General features: G+C 46.2%; 1 long non-coding RNA gene across 4 annotated transcripts in view; it reads left to right on the top strand.

The window, feature by feature from the left end:
* The first annotated feature begins 1417 nt into the window (after positions 1-1417).
* The window catches only part of LOC135058210 (uncharacterized), a 53691-nt gene continuing 29198 nt past the window's right edge, over positions 1418-25910 (top strand). The window contains exons 1-3 of one of the 4 annotated variants that reach the window (XR_010244679.1): positions 1418-1828; positions 5959-6078; positions 16779-16890. This is a non-coding gene — a long non-coding RNA (uncharacterized LOC135058210). The remainder of the gene's footprint in view (positions 1829-5958; positions 6079-16778; positions 16891-25910) is intronic. The other 3 variants (XR_010244680.1, XR_010244678.1, XR_010244681.1) reach the window with 3 other exon arrangements.

Below are 25910 nucleotides of genomic sequence, written 5' to 3' on the forward strand. Positions count from 1 at the left end.
AAAGTTTAGTTCTTTATTATAAACAGAGGTCAGGGCATGATGAGTCCTTTGTACCTTGGCTTCTAGCATAGGGATATGGTCCTTCTTCATTACACAGGGGTTTTCTTTCAGTAGATCATTTTTGTCCTATGATTTTTGAGTTTTACTAGTCAGTTACAGCAATGGAACTTAGTGCAAGTCTGGCAGCATATATTGCAGGAGTATAACACTGTGTGTGTAATTAGCACACAGCATATGTAACAACTGAAATGTTCTCTCCCAATCAGGGGCGTTTTAACAGAGGAGAGGACCTGTGTGTACTTCCGGGTGGGCCCCCTCCTCTGTACGTCGCAGTGGACTCCGGCACTGTGCCGGAGTCTACTGCGTATGTGCAGGTCTCCAGAAACATGGCGTCTGACATGTTCCAGAGACCAAAATCACTACTGCGCATGCGCAGCAGCCATTTTGTCAGCGATTTTCGATGCTGGACTCTGGAAAGGTAAGTATTACAAATGGGTGCAGTGTGTGCAGTGTGGGCCCGGCACCCATTATAGAAATGCCTATGCACCCAATGATCTGTACCTGGGGCCATCTTAACATATAGACACAGTGGGCAGCCGCACAGGGCCCATTAAATTTAGTGGCACCTGAGTAAGGACGGGTGGTGGTCACACAATCAGAGCGGTGAAGACGCAGCATTCTCTACCTACCTCCCAGCCTGCAACCAGACAAGTGATAGCCCTTTCACACTGCTGCATTAATCAGGTTATTGCTGGGTCAACCCAGGTTATGGCTCGGACATCCAACCTGGAGAGTGACCCGGACATCCAACCTGGACAGCAAGCAGGGTGGGTCCGGGGTTAAGGGGCAGTGTGAGTGGGTGACCCCGGTCATTCAACCCTGGTCCCATTAACACCCTATAGAGAGCCGCCTCACCGACATTTGGAGATGATGCCATCTCTAAGCGCTGGCAGAGGAGAAGCCCTGTCAATAATCTGGGTACAGGCTGCGTTGTGAACGGGTTTTAAGCCGCTCTGATACAGCTTGAAATCTGTGCTCAGTGACCCAGGAGACCTGGGATTTCAGTATGAAAGAGGTATAAATGGCTGTCAGCATGCTGATTGGTGGATGACTGGAGCTGTCCACCAATCAGTATGCTGACAGCCATGCACTGTATGGAAGCATGTAGAGAGACGGTGCGGGACTGCATGGGAATGTTATGATTTTTTAGAATTGGTTACCGGGTGTGTAGGAGCCCCAGTGCATTGCTTTGTCCAGGGCCTACTATGCTGTTAAAACGGCCTTGTCTGTAACTTGGGGTCAGACTGTTCCTCTAAATGCAGGCACAGCAGTGACAATAGATGGAAGTCCTGATCTCTGAACTTTATTTCTATTCTCTCAGCCCCACTGATACTCCAGTGTGAGTGGCCTTGCTGAAAGTATATGTTACTCTAAACTTTGTCACTCTAATCTCTGTCACTATAGTGTCTACACTCAGCCATGATGTCTCCACCTCACCTCCACATTTTCCTCAGGCCAACTGCCGCTCACAAACTGCTGCTCCTCTTGCACCAACTGTCCCCTGGCTTCCAGGTGAGCCATCACAGGGCCCCTCTTTGCTTGTGCATGCGCAGAATGGAACAATGCTGTGCGGCAGCCATAATACCTCAACAATTGTGTGTATACAGTCTGAACTACTTCACACATCTAACCAACTTTTTCATCAGAGCAGCCAATGTCTCTCCAGCTGAATGATTCAGACGTCACAGCAGTGATGTGTGGTGGGGTGAGGGAGAGCCTTCCCTGTCATACTAAAGTACAGTATAAGCCGGAGTTTTTACTTTATAAAGTATGTGAAAAATGTATTATTCTAATAATTTTTAGAGTCAAAAGTCTATGGTAGGTGAGGTAGTGCCTCCCCTGCCTATCTTTTCCCACATCTCTGATCAAAATTCACCAAATTTCCTGCAGTATATACTGCTGCACCTGTGTATAATGCCCACATGTATATATTGCTGCAGCTGTGTATAATGCCCACATGTATATACTGCTGCAGCTGTGTATAATGCCCACATGTATATATTGCTCCACCTGTGTATAATGCCCACATGTATATACTGCTGCACCTGTGTGTAATGCCCACATGAACCCTTTGCCTCATATATTGTGTGTAAATCTAGTTCTGGTAGTAGCCAGTACCTCCCCAGCCGTTTACCTCACCACACGTCCCTGCGTCACAGAAGTAGGTGGCCCCACTGTCCACTTACTCAGCAGCATATCACACAATTCCCCCCCCCCCCCCATATAGTAAGTAGCTTCTCACACAATTCCTCCTCCTTTCCATACTATTCTCACAATGAGGCAGATGTATTAACCTGGAGAAGGCATAAGGAAGTGATAAACCAGTGATATGTGCGAGGTGATAAAGGCAGCAGCCAATCAGATCCTAACTGTTAATTTACATATTGGAGCTGATTGGCTGCTGCCTATATCACCTTGCACATATCACTGGTTTATCACTTCTTTATGCCTTCTCCAGGTTAATACATCTGCCCAATAATCCCCCCCTTTCCCATGCACAGAAGCTTGGGTATATCATTATGGTACCTGACAATCTTGCTTCTACAGAAAGTGGCGCTTGGAATTATCACAGGGTGATGGGGTCAGATTTGGCAAGGGAAACCAAATCAGACAGCTCATATTGGGGCAGATGTATTAAATCTGGAGACGGCATAAGGAAGTGATAATCCAGTGATAAGTGCAAGGTGATAAACACACCAGCCAGTCAGTTCCTATCTGTCAATTTACATACTGGAGCTGATTGGCTGGTGCGTTTATCACCTTGCACTTATCACTGGTTTATTACTTCCTTATGCTTTCTCCAGGTTAATACATCTGCCCCTCAGAGTTTCTTATTCAGGCCAAACAGCTAGCTAAACATGTCAGCCCATTAATGAAGCCACATACAGGCTGGCAAAGGTCAGCAACAACCCACAGAATATCTGGTAAACAGAGGAGATCAGGTCAGCGGTGGTCAGCTTCATGGTAAGGGTCAGCAGCAAAACAAATATATAAAAAATAAAATTACTTTCTCAGTGTAAGTAGTACACTGCAGTTTTTGTTTTGAGATTGGGAAGATCTTCTAGGATAGGTCCAGGGTCTGAATGGCCCACAGGGTTATAGGGGGAAATCCCTGGTGGCCCAACTGCCTGAGGTCCCTTGTCCTCTTATAATGTCAGGTTTCAGACAGTGCAGCCAAATCATACCTTGTTACTCTATTACAGGGTCATTTATCTGATAGAGCAGGAGAAGCATAAACAGAGCATGAACTGTAGTATCCATATTATCTGCAGGCTATATCCTCTATAATGGGCGGCCAAGCCTCTGTGGTGGCTGGCCACAGCCTTTAAGCATAGGCCCCAACTACTGCCTTCCCTCGGTGGGCTTTTCCTGCACCAGTCCAACACAGGATAGGTCTGATTTCAACAGCAGAGTGGAGGTAGGATGTACTGTAGGTTGGTATTGTGGAACACTTATACCCCTTTTACACCACCTGAAATATCCCGGGATTTTGTACGGGAGCGCGCAAAATCCCGGGACTGCAGGCGGTGTAAAAGGGTCACCCAGGGTCCACTTTCCCGGGAATCCAACCAGGCACATACGCAGGGTTGGACACGGGTAAGACCCGGGAAGGAGGCGGTGTAAATGGCAAACCTCTCGTACCGCAGTGTCCGGCGGGCTGTCGGGAGGCTGGGGGGCACAGCGTACGCTATCTATGCAGACAGCAGCGCCATGTCTGGTGCCTGGAAGCGCCGGAGGCTGGGGGCAGCACAGCAGCTTCCAGATTGCTGTGCTTGCCCCCGGCAAGACGCACCGGAGTCCCGATCTGCAGTGTGGGCCGGCGCTTGGAGATGACATCATCTCTAAGCGCCGGCCCACAAGACACTGCACCCGGGTGCAGTGTAAACGGTGCCGATCCGGGAATATCCCGGATTGGCACTGCAGTGTAAATGGGGGGAGTTCCGGGTCTGTCCCGGCTATTAACCGTGTTCCAAATCCTGGGTCAGACCCGGGATTTTGGTGTAAACGGGGGTGCTACAAAATATTGATTTGCCTTGCACCACAGTATTTTCTGGTTTATTTAACTTAACCTGAAACATTCCTTTTATTAAGAGCAATATTAAGATCATTTACAATGCATGCAGTAGTGTCACTAGTGTTGGTGTCACTCTGGGGGTTATTCAGAGTTGCTAGCAAACCAAAAAAAAGCACACTAATGGACAAAACCATGCTGCACTGCAGGTGGGGCAGATGTAACATGTGCAGAGAGAATTAGATTTGGGTGGGGTGTATTCAAACTGAAATCTAAATTGCAGTGTAAAAATAAAGCAGACAGTATTTACCCTGCACAGAAACGAAATAACCCACCCAAATCTAACTCTCTCTGCACATGTTACATCTGCCCCCACCTGCAGTGCACATGGTTTTGCACAATTGCTAACTTTTTCGGTTTGCTAACAACTCTGAATAACCCCCTCATTGCAGTAGCTCATGGTTGTCACCCTCCATGGACCTCCATCCGTATTTGACCATAAGAATCCTTAGTCATGTGCGTTGTACTATTGTTACTTGTAAATAGTAATGCCCATATATCACTGAATTTAATAATAATAGTAGTGACATATGGGGTATATTCAATTAAAATCGAATTCATTCCGACATGTATTTGTCGGAATGGATCCCACAACCCCTATTCAATCCCATCTAAAATTCAACTTTTTCAAGTCGAATTCAGATGGGACCCAGAGGAGGAGAGGGGGAGTCGAGCCGCGGGTGGACAGCCGGCGGCAGCCAGAGGAGACCAGTGCTACTCAGCTGGATGTCACTCAGCCGCCCGACCTCACGGCAGCTTCCACCCAGCTCCAGCAGCGTGCTGGAGCCGGGTGGAAGCTGCCTTGAGGTCAGGCAGGTGAGTGACATCCAGCTGCAGCGCTACTGTAGCGCTGATCTCCCTGTATGCCCGCCGGCTGTCCCCCCGTCTCCCTGCGCCCCCCCCCCTCGCCTCCTCTGGGTCCATCTCATTCCGACATCAGGTTGATGTCGGATTGAGATGGTCGAAAACGGGGCCAAAACCTGTCGGATTTGGCCCCGTTTTCGACATCAACACGTGGATCGGCAGCTATTCCGCCGATCCACGTGCTTTTTGACAAGTCGAATGCCTCGACTTGTCGAAAAGCACTGAATAGGTCGAATCACATTTCGACCTTAAAAAGTCGAAAACTGCCGTCTTTTCACAGACGGCAGTTTTCGACTGCAATTGAATATACCCAATAAACTAGAAAAATTAAAATGTTACCTTTAAATGACAATATCATATGCACTCACCCTATAACCAGTGCACCCGCTCCCCCCAGTAACATTTATCATATAGCCAGTGCCCCCTTCCCCCAGCTACTTTCATCCTATAGCTAGTGTCCCCTCGCCCCAGTTAAATTTATCCTATAACCAGTGCCTGGTCTCCCTCCCAGTTACATCTATCCTATAACCAGTGCCCCCACCAATTAAAATTATCCTATATCTGGTATCCCCTCTCCTCCCCAGTGTGCACCTCAAAAAGGCTTATTTTCCATTAGTGCGCTTATCTGGATTCCACAGATCATTTGGGTTGCCGTACAATTTCTGGTCTTCTGAACCAAATTCACAAAACTCTCTTTCTCCTCTAAACAGAACTACTGCTTGGTTTTCATTTATATCTTAAAGTAATCATTAGATTGTGGCGGCAAAAGTGTCACTATTGCACTTGGTGCTTTTGTCATTCTGAAGCTTTGTTTATATTGTGCATAGTGTTGCTAATTTTTGTTTTACAAAACCATGCACTTCGGGGCTGACTGAGGAACACTTGTGCACAACACTTTTCTGTGACATGGAGCTAAGTGATATCAAGTATCAAATTAACACTTTTTTTTTCCCTGGAAATAGTGCTACCATCATTGCTGGTATAACACTACAGCTGGATGTTGTATCACCAGACTAATCTGTACCAGCCACAATACAGACCAGAAAGACACTTACCTGGCCACAGGACCTTCAGCAAGTTAGGTGAGAACTGGGACCATAATAGTGCACCTTTTTTCATAGAAGAATGCACTAGTAAAGGATTTGTGGTGAAAGCGTCAGGACAAACACCTCAACATGCAAAATAGTACGTTTACTTATAGGATAGTCCTATTTTGGTTATTGGCACAGGGGTGAGACCATGTAGGCTACTGGAATGGCTAGGTGAACCAGGATATGACTTGAGTGAGTTAGGAACATGACCTAACATATCTTTGTATTTAAATCAGAACGTTTGAAATGAAAGTAAAACAGAAAGGATAAAGATTAGTGATGTACTGTCCAGGGAGGAAACAATAGAAGTCTAGTAGGACAACAATGTTACATGCCTCCCAACATGACCCACTCCAGGAGGGACACAATGTTCTGCTTCTGGACTTTTCTCTTAATGTATTATTGCCGACACCTGTTTTGAACAGGTTAATGGATAAGAAAGGTGTTTCATCACAGGTGATGGCAATCATAAATTAAGAGGTAAGTCCAGGAGCAGAGCATTCTGTCCCTCCTGGAGAGGGTCATGTTGGGAGGTATGATGTTATGATGGAATATGTATGAATGAATAAAAAATAACTGGTATGAATTTTTTTTTCACAATGAAATGACATGCCTTCTATGTTTAGAAACCATTTAAAGGGACACTACTGTAGGAAGCATTTAAAATCTACGTGTTTAAATATATAGCAGTGTTCTGAAACCAAACTTATAAAACTCTGTTTATGGCATTTGAAATTGCGTTGTGTACTCTACAAGTGGAGCTGTTGCCAGTACCCAGGTACCATGGCAGTACCCCCAACCACCTGCACATTAGGTGCCTTTAGGCTGCCTGTCATTCAAGAAGTGTGGAGGTGGGGCTGCTTCTATAAAGAAAATCACTCAACAGGCAGCCCCACAGGTGGGTGGAATCTTCTCCATGACCTCTATTGTCAATCCACCCCTGATACAATCTCAGTATGTATCACTATCTCATACTTGCCTACCTGACCCTCTCCATGAGCGAGAAAATGCTCTGTTCCTGGACTTTCCTGGTAATGTATGATTACCATCACCTGTGGTGAGCTAGTTAATTGATAAGAAAGGTGTCTCACCACAGGTGATGGCAATCATACATTACCAGGAAAGTCCAGGAACAGAGCATTTTCTCGCTCATGGAGAGGGTCAGGTAGGCAAGTATGAGATAGTGATACATACTGAGATTGTATCAGGGGTGGATTGACAATAGAGGTCATGGAGAAGATTCCACCCACCTGTGGTGAGCTAGTTAATTGATAAGAAAGGTGTCTCACCACAGGTGATGGCAATCATACATACCAGGAAAGTCCAGGAACAGAGCATTTTCTCCCTCATGGAGAGGGTCAGGTAGGCAAGTATGCACTATCTACAAGAACCTTTCAGAGCAGTTACATATTACTTGGTTTTTACTTGCCCCAGTCAACTGTCATTTTTTAGGCTACCTATTCTACAATAAACCTAAATGCCCACTTAACTTATATTTTTAATTACTTCAGCTATAACTACAGTATAGCAGTCTGTATAGACGGGATCTAGTTATGTGACCGACCGCCCGATCACAATACCAACACCGGAATGCCGTACCCTCCCCAGCCACACAGTCGGCATGCCGACAAGCAGGGACTATTCCCACTCGTGGGTGTCCACGACACCCATACAGTGGGAATAGAACCTGTGGCAAACGCAGCGAGACACCAAGCCTGCAAGGGGCCAGCGCAGCAAGCCCACAAGGGGCTTCCTTGCGCTTGCCCCAACCCCGCCTTTCCCTTTCCGACGGCAATCTGGGGACCGAGATCCTGGGGTCTGCCGGCATCCCGGCTGCCGATATCCCATTGCCAACCCATATAGACAAATGTACTTAATTGTGAAGGGGGAGTGAAATGTAAACTTTTGGACATTGTTTCTATACAAAATAGAAACATCTTTTAAAACCCACATTAATTCTGTGTTGTTGTTGTTGTTGTTGTTGTTGTTGTTATTATTAATATTATTATTATTATTATTATTATTAGTAGTAGTAGTAGTAGTAGTAGTAGTAGTAGTATTATAATACATAGAGCCCTATTGGAGTAAGCACCGTATATAATAATAATAATAATAATAATTATTATTATTATTATTATTATTATTATTATTATTATGATTATTATTATTATTATTATTATTATTATTATTATTATTTTTATAGTACATAGAGCCCTACTGGAGTAAGCACCATATATAATAATAATAATAATAATAATAATAATAATTATTATTATTATTATTATTATTATTATTATTATTATTTTTATAGTATGTAGAGCCCTATTGGAGTAAGCACCATATATAATAATAATAATTTTTATTATTATTATTATTATTATTATTATTATTAACTATATAGATCATTTCCCTTTAAATTACACTTGGAGATATGTGTAAACACCAGCCACATAATGCCCAAATCAAATAACTTTCTTTAGCATCACGTATACCTGTCCGTTATGGTACAGTAGGTAAAACGAACCCGAATTGTCTCCCCCCGCCATGCTCACTCCCTAAGCAATACTTAATCTGACATGTGAAATATGTTTAAGCCATGTATTCAGTTCCATGCAACTACTGTTGTGAAATTTTAATAAAATGAAAGAAAAAAAAACCTGGAGCTCTCATTCAAAAAAGAAATTAGTGGGAAAACTTTACTCGTTTCTCATCAGTGAAAACTGATTTAGTTATGCAAATTACTGCTATGAATATTAAACCACTGATGAAAGGTTTTTAATGAAGGGGTCTTTTGTTTTGAAAATGCAAGGGTATATGCTTTAATTTCTTGCTAATTTAGTGTTCTTTGATAATGTTCATATTTTCCCCAAAGTGACTTCACTGATGGTTTTTAAATGCTGTGAATAGAAATACAGGCCAACAATACTGGCTTTGACAAGCCCTCCCCAGTGTAACTATAGATCATGATTTGCGGCCCCTGATGCACAATTCTATTAGGGTGAATGCTGTCTATAGGGCTTTGCCTGAAATGAATTCTCATTTTAATGTTAGCCTCCTGCAGTTTTTAATTTTTAATCTGTAATATGAAATTGCAAATTTTACAAACATAATTTGAAAAAGCCACTAGGACAGAACCGAATGCCAAAGTTTACATATTGCCTAATTAGACTGTTATGAGAAGCAGCTTATCAAAGTCAAGCCAAAGATCATCAAAAAATCCAATTACAAATTTGAGAAAAACACATATATTTATAAGTTCATTTTCTCTCATTTGCATACCATTAGCTTAATAATTGTTTAAAAATTAAATTAGAGCTAATAATTTTATTGTTGCAATAAAACACCTGTGTGGAGCCTGCCCGCTTACTCAAAGACGGGGCGGTGGAATTATGTTTTTGTTTTCTAAATACAGCTGAAAAAGTGTTGTTTTCGTATTGGTATACAACTACTGTACAAATGGGTGTGGTATGGTACGTCGACAGTCATAGCGTCCACATTTATCATGTTGACATTGACCATGTCGGCATTCAGTGATGAACTGTAGACAAGTTACAATGTTGACATATAATCGCTGGTTGGAGCAGCGGTGTCCTACCTGGTACTGGTGGCTGCAGCGGATCATTGAGTATTCCTTCACCTATTCCCAACCCTCCCTCTAGTTGACATTGTCTGGGATTATCTCACCAACTGTAACGTAAATGTACTTTGCTCATAGGTGAAAGGCTCTCAATGAGATAATACATGTAATATCCTTGTCATGGAATCGTCCATTAAAAAATAAAGTGTAAAATATAACTTCATCTTTGGTGACTAGTGTTACCAAAATATCAATAAATCCAATATTTAATGTCAGCACCCTACAAATGTAGTAAAGAATGATGACTACAAACTTCCGGTGTTTGTAGATATCATATATAGCAAGGTCCAAAATATATATAGTATATGCAGGGCTGCCATCAGTGGGGGACTGCCGACAGGGCTGTAACTAGGGGTGTGCGAGTGGTGCCGCCGCACAGAGAGCAAGGCTCTGTGGGTAGCACCGTAGCTGCCCCATGGTCAGTACAACTTAGATGCATGCGCAGCCGACCAATAATCGCTCAACCGCAAAGACAATGGCTTTGCTTACATCTCTGAATCAGTCCCCAAATGCAGAATCTCGTATCTCCACTTCACTTACAAACTACTAGAGTAGCAGGAGGGCATGAAATATATGGTAATATATGGTAATACTGATAGAGTTATGTTGATGCCACTTACAAGTGCTGGGTGATACACGTGAATTCTTCTCCACTAACCCAAACCTTCAAAAGACAGTTCTATTGTACAAGTTGAGTATCCCTTATCCAAAATGCTTGGGACCAGAGGTATTTTGGATATGGGATTTTTCCGTATTTTGGAATAATTGCATACCATAATGAGATATCATGGTGATGGGACCTAAATCTAAGCACAGAATGCATTTATGTTACATATACACCTTATACACACAGCCTGAAGATAATTTTAGCCAATATATTTTATAACTTTGTGCATTAAACAAAGTGTGTCTACATTCACACAATTCATTTATGTTTCATATACACCTTATACACACAGCCTGAAGGTCATTTAATACAATATTTTTAATAACTTTGTGTATTAAACAAAGTTTGTGTACATTGAGCCATCAAAAAACAAAGGCTTCACTATCTCACTCTCACTCAAAAAAGTCCGTATTTCGGAATATTCCGTATTTCGGAATATTTGGATATGGGATACTCAACCTGTACCTACTTTCTCTTCATTCCTAGTTACAGGACAGAGTACTGTATGTTTTTTCTTCATTGATTTAAAGCATTTGTTTCTCTAATGTCCTAAGTGGATGCTGGGGACTCCGTCAGGACCATGGGGTTTAGCGGCTCCGCAGGAGCAGGGCACAATAATAAAAGCTTTAGGATCAGGTGGTGTGCACTGGCTCCTCCCCCTATGACCCTCCTCCAAGCCTCAGTTAGATCTTTGTGCCCGGCCGAGAAGGGTGCAATCTAGGTGGCTCTCCTGAGCTGCTTAGAATAAAAGTTTAAGTTAGGTTTTTTATTTTCAGTGAGTCCTGCTGGCAACAGGCTCACTGCTACGAGGGACTTAGGGGAGAGAAGTAAACTCACCTGCGTGCAGGATGGATTTGCTTCTTAGGCTACTGGACACCATTAGCTCCAGAGGGAGTCGGAACACAGGTCTCACCCTGGGGTTCGTCCCGGAGCCGTGCCGCCGACCCCCCTTGCAGATGCCGAAGTTGAAGAGGTCCAGAGGTCCAGAAACAGGCGGCAGAAGACTTTCAGTCTTCATAAGGTAGCGCACAGCACTGCAGCTGTGCGCCATTGTTGTCAGCACACTTCATACCAGCGGTCACTGAGGGTGCAGGGCGCTGGGGGGGGCGCCCTGGGCAGCAATGTATTATACCTTTTTTATGGCTAAAATACATCACATATAGCCCTTGAGGCTATATGGATGTATTTAACCCCTGCCAGATCTCACAAACTCCGGGAGAAGAGCCCGCCGTTTTAGGTGGCGGGGCCTATTCTCCTCAGCACACGGCGCCATTTTCCTGCTCAGCTCTGCTGTGAGGAAGGCTCCCAGGCTCTCCCCTGCACTGCACTACAGAAACAGGGTTAAAACAGAGAGGGGGGGCACTTATTTGGCGATATGATTACATATGTGAAAATGCTATAAGGGAAAACACTTGTATAAGGGGTTGTCCCTGTATAATTATAGCGTTTTTGGTGTGTGCTGGCAAACTCTCCCTCTGTCTCCCCAAAGGGCTAGTGGGGTCCTGTCCTCTATCAGAGCATTCCCTGTGTGTGTGCTGTGTGTCGGTACGTGTGTGTCGACATGTAGGAGGACGATGTTGGTGAGGAGGCGGAGCAAATTGCCTGTATTGGTGATGTCACTCTCTAGGGAGTCGACACCGGAATGGATGGCTTATTTAGGAATTACGTGATAATGTCAACACGATGCAAGGTCGGTTGACGACATGAGACGGCCGGCAAACAAATTAGTACTTGTCCAGGCGTCTCAGACACCGTCAGGGGCTTGTAAAAACGCCCATTTACCTCAGTTGGTCGACACAGACACAGACACGGACACTGACTTCAGTGTCGACGGTGAAGAAACAAACGTATTTTCCTTTAGGGCCACACGTTACATGTTAAGGGCAATGAAGGAGGTGTTACATATTTCTGATACTACAAGTACCACAAATAAGGGTATTATGTAGGGTGGGAATAATCTACTTGTAGTTTTTCCTGAATCAGATAAATTAAAGTGTGTGATGATACGTGGGTTTCCTCCGATAGAAATTTATTGGAGGTATACCTTTTCCCGCCAGAAGTGAGGGCGAGTTGGGAAACACACCTTAGGGTGGATAAGGCGCTCACACGCTTATAAAAACAAGTGGCGTTACCGTCTCCAGATACGGCTGCCCTCAAAGAGCCAGCTGATAGGAAGCTGAAAAATATCCTAAAAAGTATATACACACATACTGGTGTTATACTACGACCAGCAATCGCCTCAGCCTGGATGTGCAGCGCTGGGGGGGCTTGGTCGGATTTCCTGACTGAAAATATTGATACCCTTGACAGGAACAATATTTTATTGACTATAGAGCATTTTAAGGATGCATTTCTATATATGCGAGATGCGCAGAGGGATATTTGCATTCTGGCATCAAGAGTAGATGTGATGTCCATATCTGCCAGACGATGTTTATAGACACGACAGTGGTCAGGTGATGCAGATTCCAGACGGCACATGGAAGTATTGCCGTATAAAGGGGCGGTCCATCGGACCTGGTGGCCATGGCAACAGCTGGAAAATCCACTTTTGTTACCCCAAGTCACATCTCAGCAGAAAAGGACACAGTCTTTTCAGTCTCAGTCCTTTCGTACCCATAAAGGCAGGCGGGCAAAAGGCCAGTCATATCTGCCCAGGGTTAGAGGAAAGGGAAGAAGACTGCAGCAGGCAGCCCATTCCCAGGAACAGAAGTCCTCCACAGCTTCTGCCAAGTCCGCAGCATGACGCTGGGGCCATACAAGCGGACTCAGGTGCGGTGGGGGGTCATCTCAAGAGTTTCAGCACGCAGTGGGCTCACTCGCAAGTGGACTCCTGGATCCTACACGTAGTATCCCAGGGGTACATTGGAAATTCGAGACGTCTTCCTCTCACAAGTTCCGGAAGTCTGCTTTACCAACGTCTCCCTCCGACAGGGAGGCAGTATTGGAAAAAAATTCACAGGCTGTATTCCCAGCAGGTGATAATCAAAGTACCCCTCCTACAACAAGGGAAGGGGTATTATTCCACACTATATTGTGGTACTGAAGCCAAACGGCTCGGTGAGATCTAAAAGATTTGAACAATTACATACAAGGGTTCAAATCAAGATGGAGTCACTCAGAGCAGTGATAGCGAACCAGGACGATATGGTGTCACTGGATATCAGAGACGCTTACCTACATGTCAAAATTTTGCCCTTCTCACCAAGGGTATCTCAGGTTCGTGGTACAGAACTGTCACTATCAGTTCAGACGCTGCCGTTTGGATTGTCCACGGCACCCCGGGTCTTTACCATGGTAATGGCCGAAATGATGATTCTTCCTAAAAGAAATATGGACGCTTTCCTGATAAGGGCAAGGTCCAGAGAACAGTTGGCGGTCGGAGTAGCACTATCTCAAGTAGTTCTACGACAGCACGAGTGGATTCTAAATATTCCAAAATCGCAGCTTTTTCCGACGACACGTCTAATGTTCCTAGGAATGATTCTGGACACAGTCCAGAAAAGGATGTTTTCTCCCGGAGAAGAAGACCAGGGAGTTATCCGAGCTAGTCAGGAACCTCCTAAAACCAGGAAAAGTATCAGTGCATCATTGCACAAGGGTCCTGTGAAAAATGGTGGTTTCTTACAAAGCGATCCCATTCGGTAGATTTCACGCAAGAACCTTTCAGTGGAATCTGCTGGGAAAATGGTCCGGATCGCATCTTCAGATGCATCAGCGGACAACCCTGTCTCCAAGGACAAGGGTGTTTTCTTCTGCGGTGGCTGCAGAGTGCTCATCTATGAAAGGGCCGCAGATTCGACATTCAGGACTGGGTCCTGGTGACCACGGATGCCAGCCTGAGAGGCTGGGGAGCAGTCACACAAGGAAAAAATTTCCAGGGAGTGTGATCAAGTCTGGAGACTTCTCTCCACATAAATATACTGGAGCTAAGGGCAATTTACAAGGCTCTAAGCTTAGCAAGACCTCTGCTTCAAGGTCAGCCGGTATTGATCCAGTGGGACAACATCACGGCAGTCGCCCACGTAAACAGACAGGGCGGCACATGAAGCAGGAGGGAAATGGCAGAAACTGCAAGGATTCTTCGCTGGGCGAAAAATCATGTGATAACACTCTCAGCAGTGTTAATTCCGGGAGTGGAAAACTGGGAAGCAAACTTCCTCAGCAGGCATAACCTCCACCCGGGAGAGTGGGGACTTCAGCGGGAAGTCTTCCACATGATTGTAAAACGTTGGGAAAAACCAAAGGTGGACATGATGGCGTCCCGCCTGAACAAAAAACTAGACAAATATTGCGCCAGGTCAAGGGACCCTCAGGCAATAGCGGTGGACGCTCTGGTAACACTGTGGGTGTACCAGTCAGGGTATGTGTTCCCTCCTATGCATCTCATACCAAAAGTACTGAGAATCATAAGAAGGAGATGAGTAAGAACGATACTCGTGGTTCCGGATGGGTCAAGAAGGACTTGGTACCCGGAACTTCAAGAGATGCTCACGGAAGAACCGTGGCCTCTACCTTTAAGAAAGGACCTGCTCCAGCAGGGGCCTTGTCTGTTCCAAGACTTACCGCGGCTGCGTTTGACGGCATGGCAGTTGAACGCCGGATCCTGAAAGGGCATTCCAGATGAAGTCATCCCTACCCTGGTCGAAGCCAGGAAGGATGTAACCGCAAAACATTTTCACCGCATTTGGCGAAAATATGTTGCGTGGTGTGAGGCCAAGAAGGTCCCTACAGAGGAATTCCAACTGGGTCGTTTCCTACATTTCCTGAAAACAGGACTGTCTATGGGCCTAAAATTAGGGTCCATTAAGGTTCAAATTTCGACCCTGTCAAATTTCTTCCAGAAAGAACTGGCTTCAGTGCCTGAAGTTCAGACGTTTGTAAAAGGGGTACTGCATATACAGCCTCCTTTTGTGCCCCCAGTGGCACCTTGGGATCTCAATGTTGTTTTGAGTTTCCTAAAGTCACATTGGTGATCCACTCACCACTGTGGAATTAAAATATTTCACATGGAAGGTGAAGATTCTATTAGCCCTGGCTTCAGCCAGGCGTGTGTCAGAATGGGCGGCTTTATCATATAAAAGCCCTTACTTAATTTTTCATTCTGACAGGGCAGAATTGAGGACTCGTCCTCAATTTCTCCTTAAGGTGTTTTCTGTTTTTCACATGAACCAACCTATTGTGGTACCTGCGGCTACTAGGGACTTGGAGGACTCCAAGTTACTTGACGTTGTCAGGGCCCTGAAAATATATATTTCCAGGACGACTGGAGTCAGAAAATCTGACTCGCTGTTTAGCCTGTATGCACCCAACAAGATGGGTGTTCCTGCTTCTAAGCAGACGATTGCTCGCTGGATTTGTAGTACAATTCAGCTTGCACATTCTGTGGCAGGCTTGCCACAGCCAAAATCAGTAAAAGCCCATTCCACAAGGAAGTGGGCTCATCTTGGGCGGCTGCCCGAGGGGTCTCGGCTTTACAACTTTGCCGAGCTGCTACTTGGTCAGGGGCACACCCTGACTGAGGAGGACCTGGAGTTCTCTCATTCGGTGCTGCAGAGTCATCCGCACTCTCCCGCCCGTTTGGGAGCTTTGGTATAATCCCCATGGTCCTGACGGAGTCCCCAGCATCCACTTAGGACGTTAGAGAAAATAAGAATTTACTTACCGATAATTCTATTTCTCGTAGTCCGTAGTGGATGCTGGGCGCCTATCCCAAGTGCGGATTGTCTGCAATACTTGTACATAGTTATTGTTACAAAAATCGGGTTATTCTTGTTGTGAGCCATCTTTTCAGAGGCTCCTTCGTTGTTATCATACTGTTAACTGGGTTCAGATCACAGGTTGTACGGTGTGATTGGTGTGGCTGGTATGAGTCTTACCCGGGATTCAATATCCTTCCTTATTATGCACGCTCGTCCGGGCACAGTATCCTAACTGAGGCTTGGAGGAGGGTCATAGGGGGAGGAGCCAGTGCACACCACCTGATCCTAAAGCTTTTATTATTGTGCCCTGCTCCTGCGGAGCCGCTAAACCCCATGGTCCTGACGGAGTCCCCAGCATCCACTACGGACTACGAGAAATAGAATTATCGGTAAGTAAATTCTTATTTTTTGCAGTATATGTGCAGTATGCTATACACGAAACATTCAGCCTGATTATTAGGGCAAAATATCTTATTTGAAGTTTCAAAATTATTTTGACACCACTAGATGGAATTAATATGTCAGCAGCATGTTGAAAATTACCTGATCATCGGTAAGTGTCTTTAATGAAAACGTAAGTGAAGAACTCATCTTGAAACACTTTGAGACCCTTGTACAAACCTGATGGTTAAATAGAGAGAATAAAAAGTAACAAGATGCAACAAGTTATCAAACTTCTTTGCAGATAAAGTACCCACTATCCAGGCTGGAATCTCCAGAGTGCCATCAAGGGAGTGTCAAACTACCAAGCTTGCCAAAGTAAGCCACCTGTCTTCATGGACCAGCTTTGACCCAATGTATGTAAAAGACATTGCTGAAACTGCTTGAATGTTGTGTCCCACTACCAGGAGCGGTTCATGGTGCGGGCAAGCAGTGCCTGCGCCCAGGGCGCTGTGGCCTGGGGGCGCGGCCGCAGGCACCGCCGCCTACCTGCACCCCGCTCCCCGGCTGCAACAGACGTCGTGGGCTGTGTGGGCGTCCTCTGCAGCCAGCTCCAGTGACAGACACTAGAGGTCATTATTGACCTCTAGTGTCTGTGCGGCGCTTGTATGGGAGAGACGTCATGATGTCTCTCACATAGAGAGGAGCCACGGCGGCCAGACGGAGCAGCAGCAGCGGTCGGGAAGCAGGAGCGGGGCAGTGGTGGGGGTATAACTGTAGCCACGCCACGCCCCTCCCCTACTTTTTTGACGCGCGCCTCTGGCGCGCACTAACTGTTTTGCAGCAGGGGGGAGAGGGGGACGGGTGCCAGTGGAAAGTTTTGCACTGGGCGCCACAAGGTGTAGAACCAGCCCTGCCCACTACCTACAAAACAATGAACATGTGCGGAATCTTGGTTTTGTCCTGGATAGCGGCCTGACACTTAAACATCAGGTGTCAGCCACAATCAAATCCTCATTTTTTTATCTGAGGAACATAGACAGAATCAAGCACTTAGTTCCCTCAGAAGACCTGCCTAAAGTCAGAGCGAGAGGCTCCCACTCTATAATCCTTCACAAAAATACTCAAGACTTTCCTGTTTATGCAAGCATTTCCATAATTGTCCCTTTAGTATCTCCATGCTTTCTGTATTTTAAGAAAAGCTTTCTGTACTTCATTATTTATGTACTCTATTATGTTCATGCTTTCTGTTTAGCGCCTTGGAGAAAGAGTGCTATATAGAAATAACATTACTATTATTATTATTATTATTAGTAGTAGTAGTAGTAGTAGTAGTAGTACAGGTTGAGTATCCCTTATCCAAAATGCTTGGGACCAGAGGTATTTTGGATATGGGATTTTTCCGTATTTTGGAATAATTGCATACCATAATGAGTTATCTTGGTGATGGGACCTAAATCTAAGCACAGAATGCATTTATGTTACATATACACCTTATACACACAGCCTGAAGGTAATTTAGCCAATATTTTTTATAACTTTGTGCATTAAACAAAGTGTGTCTACATTCACACAATTAATTTATGTTTCATATACACCTTATACACACAGTCTGAAGGTCATTTAATACAATATTTTTAATAACTTTGTGTATTAAACAAAGTTTGTGTACATTGAGCCATCAAAAAACAAAGGTTTCACTATCTCACTATCACTCAAAAAAGTCCGTATTTCGGAATATTCCGTTTTTCGGAATATTTGGATATGGGATACTCAACCTGTAAAACTATAGGATCAAAATTACCCCCAAATTCTATGATTTAAGCTGTTTTTGAAAAAAAAAACACCTGAATCCAAAACACACCCGAATCCGACAAAAATTCTTAAGGGAGGTTTTGCCAAAATTTGGATATGGGATACTCGACCTGTAGTAGTATTACATAGGCAGGCATCATACAGACTTGATAACTCCTTAGAACCTTGTAAAATGATTTTTTTTTTTTTTTTTTAGAGATTATGACTTGATTGATCATATTTGCACGTATAAGAATTAGTAGAAAAACTTAGCTAATCAGTCAGGCATTGTAACATGGAAGCTGTGCTGTACCATATAAGAAGATCTGTAATTTATGCCATATTTCTTAGTACCTTTTTTCTATTATTCTGCACACTTGGCACCAAGTAAAAATGCAAGTGGTAAGGGGAATGAATGAAAACAGGCCAATTATTTATAATTAATTGGGAAAAGAGGATGGGAGTAATAACAGGCAGCAATAGGCACACTACCATGCTATTATATTTCAACATGAAGATAAGCACGACCTAGCTATATAGACCCTTATGCAACACAATATTATGGTTAGCAGTGAATGACATTCAACACCCTAACTGTGCTCACCTCTACTATCCATAGAGTGATGTTGTGGCAATGGTGGTGCACTTGAGCTTGAAGAAATAAGGCCTCATCACGTCCTTAACCAAGATAGGTCTATTGTTAGTCATGCACTGTTCTTTAGCCCTATCAATTGTTAATACAAGTAAATTATACTGGATGGGGAGAAATATCAGTTATCACAATTTGATTTCAGATAATCTATCAGAGACATTTGCATAAAAATTAGAGATGAGCGGGTTCGGTTTTACTCGGATTTACCCGAATCTCCTTATTGGCTCACGGACGTCACGTGTTTTAGTTAGCCAATAAGAAAAAAACAGAAAAAAATAGGATTTTAGTACCTACCGGTATTCCTTTTCTCCTAGTCCATAGAGGATGCTGGGGACTCCAAAAGGACCGTGGGGTATAGACGGGATCCGCAGGAGCTTGGGCACACTGAAAAGACTTTAACTGTGTGTGAACTGGCTCCACCCTCTATGCTCCTCCTCCAGACCTCAGTTATAGGAACTGTGCCCAGGAGAGACGGACATTTCGAGGAAAGGATTTTTGTTTAAACTAAGGGCTACAAATATACCAGCCCACACCACAAACATACCGTACAACCGGAGTAACAGTAAACCAGATAACAGCATGAAATAACAACAGCAACAAGCTGAGAACAAAAAATACACCACCCGTGTATAAACTAATTTAACCAGTAAGAACACACTGCAAGTAACAGTCCGCACTGGGATGGGCGCCCAGCATCCTCTACGGACTAGGAGACGATAGGTACTAAAATCCTATTTTCTCTTACGTCCTAGAGGATGCTGGGGACTCCAAAAGGACCATGGGGTCTATGCCAAAGCTCCAACACGGGCGGGAGACTGCGGACGACTCTGCAGCACCGATTGAGCAAACATGAGGTCCTCCTCAGCTAGGGTATCAAACTTGTAAAACTTTGCAAAGGTGTTTGAACCCGACCACGTAGCTGCTCGGCAAAGCCGAAGTGCCGAGACCCCTCGGGCAGCCGCCCAAGATGAGCCCACTTTCCTGGTAGAATGGGCCTTTACTGATTTCGGCACCGGTAACCCAGCCGAAGAATGAGCTTGCTGAATCGTACTACAAATCCAGCGTGCAATAGTCTGCTTCGAAGCAGGATGACCAATCTTGTTGGAAGCATACACCGTTCTGGCGACGTAGATCTTCAAAGCTCTCACAACATCAAGAGACTTTGGAACTGCCACAGCATCTGTAGTCACAGGCACCACAATAGGTTGGTTAATGTGAAATGAAGAAACCACCTTCGGAAGAAATTGTTGACGAGTCCTCAATTCCGCCCTATCCGAATGGAAGATCAAGTACGGACTCTTGTGTGGCAAGGCCGCCAATTCCGACACCCGCCTGGCAGACGCTAGAGCTAACAGCATGACCACCTTCCAAGTGAGAAATTTTAACTCAACCTTACGCAAAGGTTCAAACCAGGAAGACATAAGAAACTGTAAGACCACGTCAAGGTCCCATGGTGCCACCGGGGGCACAAACGGAGGATGGATATGCATCACCCCCTTCACAAAAGTTTGAACCTCAGGGAGAACCGCCAATTCCTTCTGAAAGTAGATAGATAAAGCCGAAATCTGCACCTTGATGGAACCCAATTTCAGGCCGGCATCGACGCCTGCCTGTAAAAAATGGAGAAACCGACCCAAGTGAAATTCTTCCGCAGGAGTAGCTTTAGTCTCACACCACGAAACATACTTTCTCCAAATACGGTGATAATGTTTCGCCGTAACTTCCTTCCTCGCCTTAAGGAGAGTGGGAATGACCTCCCCGGGAATACCTTTCTGAGCTAAGATTTGGCGCTCAACTTCCATGCCGTCAAATGCAGCCGCGGTAAGTCTGGAAACACGCATGGACCCTGCAATAACAGGTCCTCCCTCAGAGGAAGTGGCCAAGGATCTTCCACAAGTAATTCCTGAAGATCTGGATACCAGGCCCTTCTTGGCCAATCTGGAACTACAAGAAGTGCTCGCACTCTTGCCCGTCGAATGATTCCCAGCACCTTTGGAATGAGAGGAAGTGGAGGGAACACATACACCGAATGAAAGACCCACGGAGTCACCAGGGCGTCCACTGTACTGGCCTGGGGGTCCCTTGACCTTGAACAATACCTCGGAAGCTTCTTGTTGAGGCGAGACGCCATCATGTCGATCATCGGAGTTCCCCAACGCTTCGTCGGTTCTGCAAACACCTCCTGATGAAGAGCCCACTCTCCTGGATGGAGATCGTGTCTGCTGAGGAAGTCTGCTTCCCAGTTGTCCACTCCCGGAAGGAAGACTGCTGACAGAGCGCTCATGTGCTGTTCCGCCCAGCGAAGGATTCTTGTGGCCTCTGCCATAGCCGCCCTGCTCCTTGTTCCGCCTTGACGGTTTATATGCGCCGCCGCCGTTATGTTGTCTGATTGTATCAGGACAGGACGACCCTGAAGAAGGTTTCTTGCTTGAAGCAGGCCGTTGTAAATGTCTCTTAACTCGAGAACATTTATGTGGAGACAAGATTCCTGGAGCGACCACTTCCCCTGGAAATTTCTTCCCTGGGTGACTGCGCCCCAGCCTCGAAGACTTGCATCTGTTGTCAATAGGACCCAATCCAGGATACCGAATCGACGGCCTCCTAGGAGGTGAAAACTTTGTAGCCACCACAGGAGAGAAATCCTGGCCCTGGGAGATAGACGTATCTGCCGGTGCATGTGCAGGTGAGACCCGGACCACTTGCTCAGCAGATCCCACTGAAAAGCCTGAGCATGAAACCTGCCAAACGGAATGGCTTCGTACACCGCAACCATCTTCCCCAGAACCTGAGTACATTGATGAACCGACACACTCTTTGGCCTCAGAAGTTCCCTGACCATCGTCTGAAGTTCCAGAGCTTTTTCTTCCGGAAGAATCACCTTCCGTAAGCCCGTGTCCAGAATCATGCTCAGAAAGGGCAACCGAGTGGTCGGAATCAACTGCGACTTTGGCAAATTTAGCAGCCAACCGTGTTGTCGCAGAACGGACAGAGACAAATCCACATTTCTTAGTAACCGTTCCCTGGACCTCGCCTTTATCAGGAGATCGTCCAAGTACGGGATAATGGTAACCCCGTGCTTGCGAAGGAGAACCATAATTTCTGCCATGACTTTTGTGAAAATCATCGGGGCCGTGGAAAGCCCAAACGGCAACGTCTGAAATTGGTAATGAGAATCCTGTACCGCAAACCTTAGGAAGGATTGGTGCAGAGGATATATCGGAACGTGTAAGTAGGCATCCTTTATGTCGACTGATGCCATATAGTCCCCCCCTTCTAGGCTGGCAATCACAGCTCGAAGAGATTCCATCTTGAACTTGAAAACCTACAAGTATGGATTGAGGGACTTTAGGTTCAGAATCAGTCTGACCGAACCGTCCGGTTTCGGTACCACAAAAAGGCTCGAGTAGAACCCCTCCCCCGTTGGGACGGGGGAACGGGAACAATGACCCTCTGTTGACACAACTTTTGTATTGCTGCCAGCACCACCTCCCTGTCCGGAAGAGACACTGGCTAGGCCGACATGAAAAACCGGTGAGGGGGTGTCTCCTGAAACTCCAGCTCGTATCCCTGAGATACAATCTCTAGGACTCAAGGATCCAGGTCTGATTGAATCCAGACCTGACTGAAGATCTGCAGACGGCCCCCCACCAGTCCGGACTCCCCCAGGGAAGCCCCAGCGTCATGCGGTGGACTTGGTAGAGGCAGGGAAGGACTTCTGGTCCTGGGCACCTGACACTGCTGGCGACTTCCTTCCCCTTCCTCTACCCCTTGAAGCGAGAAAGGATGAACCTTTTCCCCGCCTGTATTTATTCGGACGAAAGGACTGCATCTGCTGATGTGGTGCCTTTTTCTGTTGTGTGGGAACATAGGGAAGAAAAGACGACTTACCCGCAGTCGCGGTAGAAACCAGGTCAGCCAAGCCGTCCCCAAACAAGACATTACCTTTGAAGGGTAAAGCTTCCATAGCTCTCTTGGAATCGGCATCAGCATTCCATTGATGGATCCACAGCGCCCTCCTGGCCGAAATCGACATGGCATTGGCTCTTGATCCCAAGAGACCAACATCCCTCGCCGCATCCTTCAGGTAATCTGCAGCGTCCTTGATATAACCAAGAGTCAACAGAACAGTATCTTTATCAAGGGTATCCATATCAGCAGCTAAATTCTCAGCCCATTTAGCAATAGCACTACTCACCCATACCGACGCCACAGCAGGTCTGAGCAATGCACCCGTATTAGCGAAAATGCACTTCAGAGACGTCTCCAGCTTGCGATCCGCCGGATCCTTGAGAGCTGCCGTATCAGGAGATGGGAGCGCCACCTTCTTAGACAAACGAGATAGAGCTTTGTCAAGATTTGGAAACGCCTCCCATTTTTCCCTGTCAATAGAGGGGAAAGGATACGCCATGTAAATCCTCTTGGGAATCTGCCACCTCTTGTCTGGCGACTCCCAAGTCTTTTTCACAAAGAGTATTCATTTCACGAGAGGGGGGAAAGTGCACATCAGGTTTTTTCTCTTTGAACAAGCAAATCCTTGTTTCCTGCACGGACGGTTCATCAGAAATGCATAAAACATCCTTTATAGCCACAATCATGTATTGAATACTCTTAACTAATCGTGGATGTAAAGCAGCCTCAGTGAAATCGACCTCGGAATCAGAATCCGTGTCGGTATCAGTATCTACCACTTGAGTAAACGGCCGCTTTTTTGACCCGGATGGGGTCTGCACCTGAGTCAAAGCATCCTCCATGGATTTTTTCCACACCTGTGTCTGTGACTCAGATTTATCTAACCTCTTTGACAAAGAAGCCACATTTGTATTAATTGTATTTAACAATGTAAGTAAATCAGGTGTTGGCTGCGCCGACAGAGCCAATTCCAGACCCGCATCTGCCCCCCCCAGCAACCTCCTTCGGTGAATAGCATTCAGCCTCAGACGTGTCGGCACGGAGTATCGACCCACCAACACACACACAATGTCTCAGCTAGGGGACAGGCCCACAAGAAAGCCCGGAAGGAGAAACACAGAGGGAGTATGCCAGCTCACACCCCAGCGCCCATATATCCTACCAAAGCATATATGTGCAAGCGCTGCTGAAAAAAAAAATAATATGCACCACCAAACTGCTCCCCGTTACTTTTAGTGGAGCTCTGGAGGTCCCGGGCCAGCGTCTCCTGCAGCCACGTGTTGAGGAGAAATGGTGCCTGTGAGCCGCGCGGCTAAGCTCCGCCCCTTCCCGGCACGCTTCAGGCCGCCAAATTTGAAAAATGAAAATGCCAGCGGGGGTCTGAAAAATGGTGCCGAGGCACCGAAAAGGCTTCTGCTGGCTTCCCAGACCTCAGTAACTGCTGCCCACTTCAATAACGAGGTACAGCACAGCGGTAGCGCTGCGCTCCATGCTCCCACACACTTCTCCATCGGCACTCACAGGGTGCAGGGCACCCCCCAGCGCCCTGCACCCTGTGAGTGCCGATGGAGAAGTGTGTGGGAGCATGGAGCACAGCGCTACCGCTGTGCTGTACCTTGTTATTGAAGTCTTCTGCCGTCCTGAAGTCTTCTGCCTTCTGCATACTCACCCGGCTTCTGGCTTCTGGCTTCCGTGAGGGGGGTGACGGCGCGGCTCCTGGAACAAGCAGCTAGGCGCACCAAGTGATCAAACCCTCTGGAGCTAATGGTGTCCAGTAGCCAAAGAAGCAGAGCCTTTAACTAAGTAGAAGTAGGTCTGACTTCTCTCCCCTCAGTCCCTCGCTGCTGGGAGCCTGTAGCCAGCAGGACTCCCTGAAAATAAAAAACCTAACAAAAGTCTTTTCCAGAGAAACTCAGGAGAGCTCCCCTAGTGTGTGTCCAGTCACTCCTGGGCACAGAGTCTAACTGAGGTCTGGAGGAGGGGCATAGAGGGAGGAGCCAGTTCACACCCAGTTAAAGTCTTTTCAGTGTGCCCAAGCTCCTGTGGATCCTGTCTATACCCCATGGTCCTTTTGGAGTCCCCAGCATCCTCTAGGACGTAAGAGAAAAGAACTTGCGATAATTCTGGCGTTAAGAACCGAGTAAATCCAAACCCGCTCATCTCTAATAAAAATATGTGTAGGTTATAGGTGGGAGGTCTTAATAAATAGTGGCCAGGGATGCACTCAAGCACCTAGAAATATATGTTGAATAAAAGCTCTGCAATGGGGAAACTACTACTAGGGCAGGGAGTAGAGTGCACTAAGGTTCCTGGATATGACGGGTTCAAGCATTTTCAAACAGCCCTCCTGGGAACCCTCAGGGGTTCCTGAAACACTAGGGGGTATATTCAATTGGTGTTGAAAGCTGCCGTCTGTCGAAAAGACGTCAGTTTTCGACTTTTTTCGGTCGAATCGTGATTCGACCTATTCAGTCCCAGCAGTTTTTATTTGACAAGTCGTGGAATTCGACTTGTCGAATAGTACGTGAATCGGTGGTATAGCTGCCGATTCACGTACTTTTGAGGGAAACGGGGCCAAATTCGACAGGATTTGGCCTCCTTTTCGACCATCACAGTCCGACATAAAAAAATGTCGGACTGAGATGTGGGACCCAGAGGAGGAGAGGGGGAGGGGAGCTGCGGGGGGACAGCCTCGGGCATACATGGGAGATCAGCGCTACAGCACAGCGCTGCAGCTGGATGTCTCACAGCCGCACCGCTCATGGCAGCGTCCACCCGGCTCCAGCAAGTGAGGCCACGCTTGCTGGAGCCGGGTGGACACTGCCGTGAGGTCGGGCAGCTGTGTGACATCCTCCTGCAGCGCTACTGTAACGCTGCTCTCCTCCGTCTGCCCGCGGCTGTCCCCGCTGGTCTTTCCGCGGCTCCCCCCCCCCTCCTCCTCTGGGTCCCTCATCTCAATTCGACTTTTAAAAAGTTTGTCGGATCCATTCCAGCAAATGCATGTTGGAATGGATCCGACCCTAATTGAATATACCCCAATGTGTGCAATATAATGTGCCTCAGGGGCTACATCCCTACTAA

The sequence above is a fragment of the Pseudophryne corroboree genome, chromosome 3, assembly GCF_028390025.1.
Source record: "Pseudophryne corroboree isolate aPseCor3 chromosome 3, aPseCor3.hap2, whole genome shotgun sequence".
NCBI lineage: Eukaryota > Metazoa > Chordata > Amphibia > Anura > Myobatrachidae > Pseudophryne > Pseudophryne corroboree.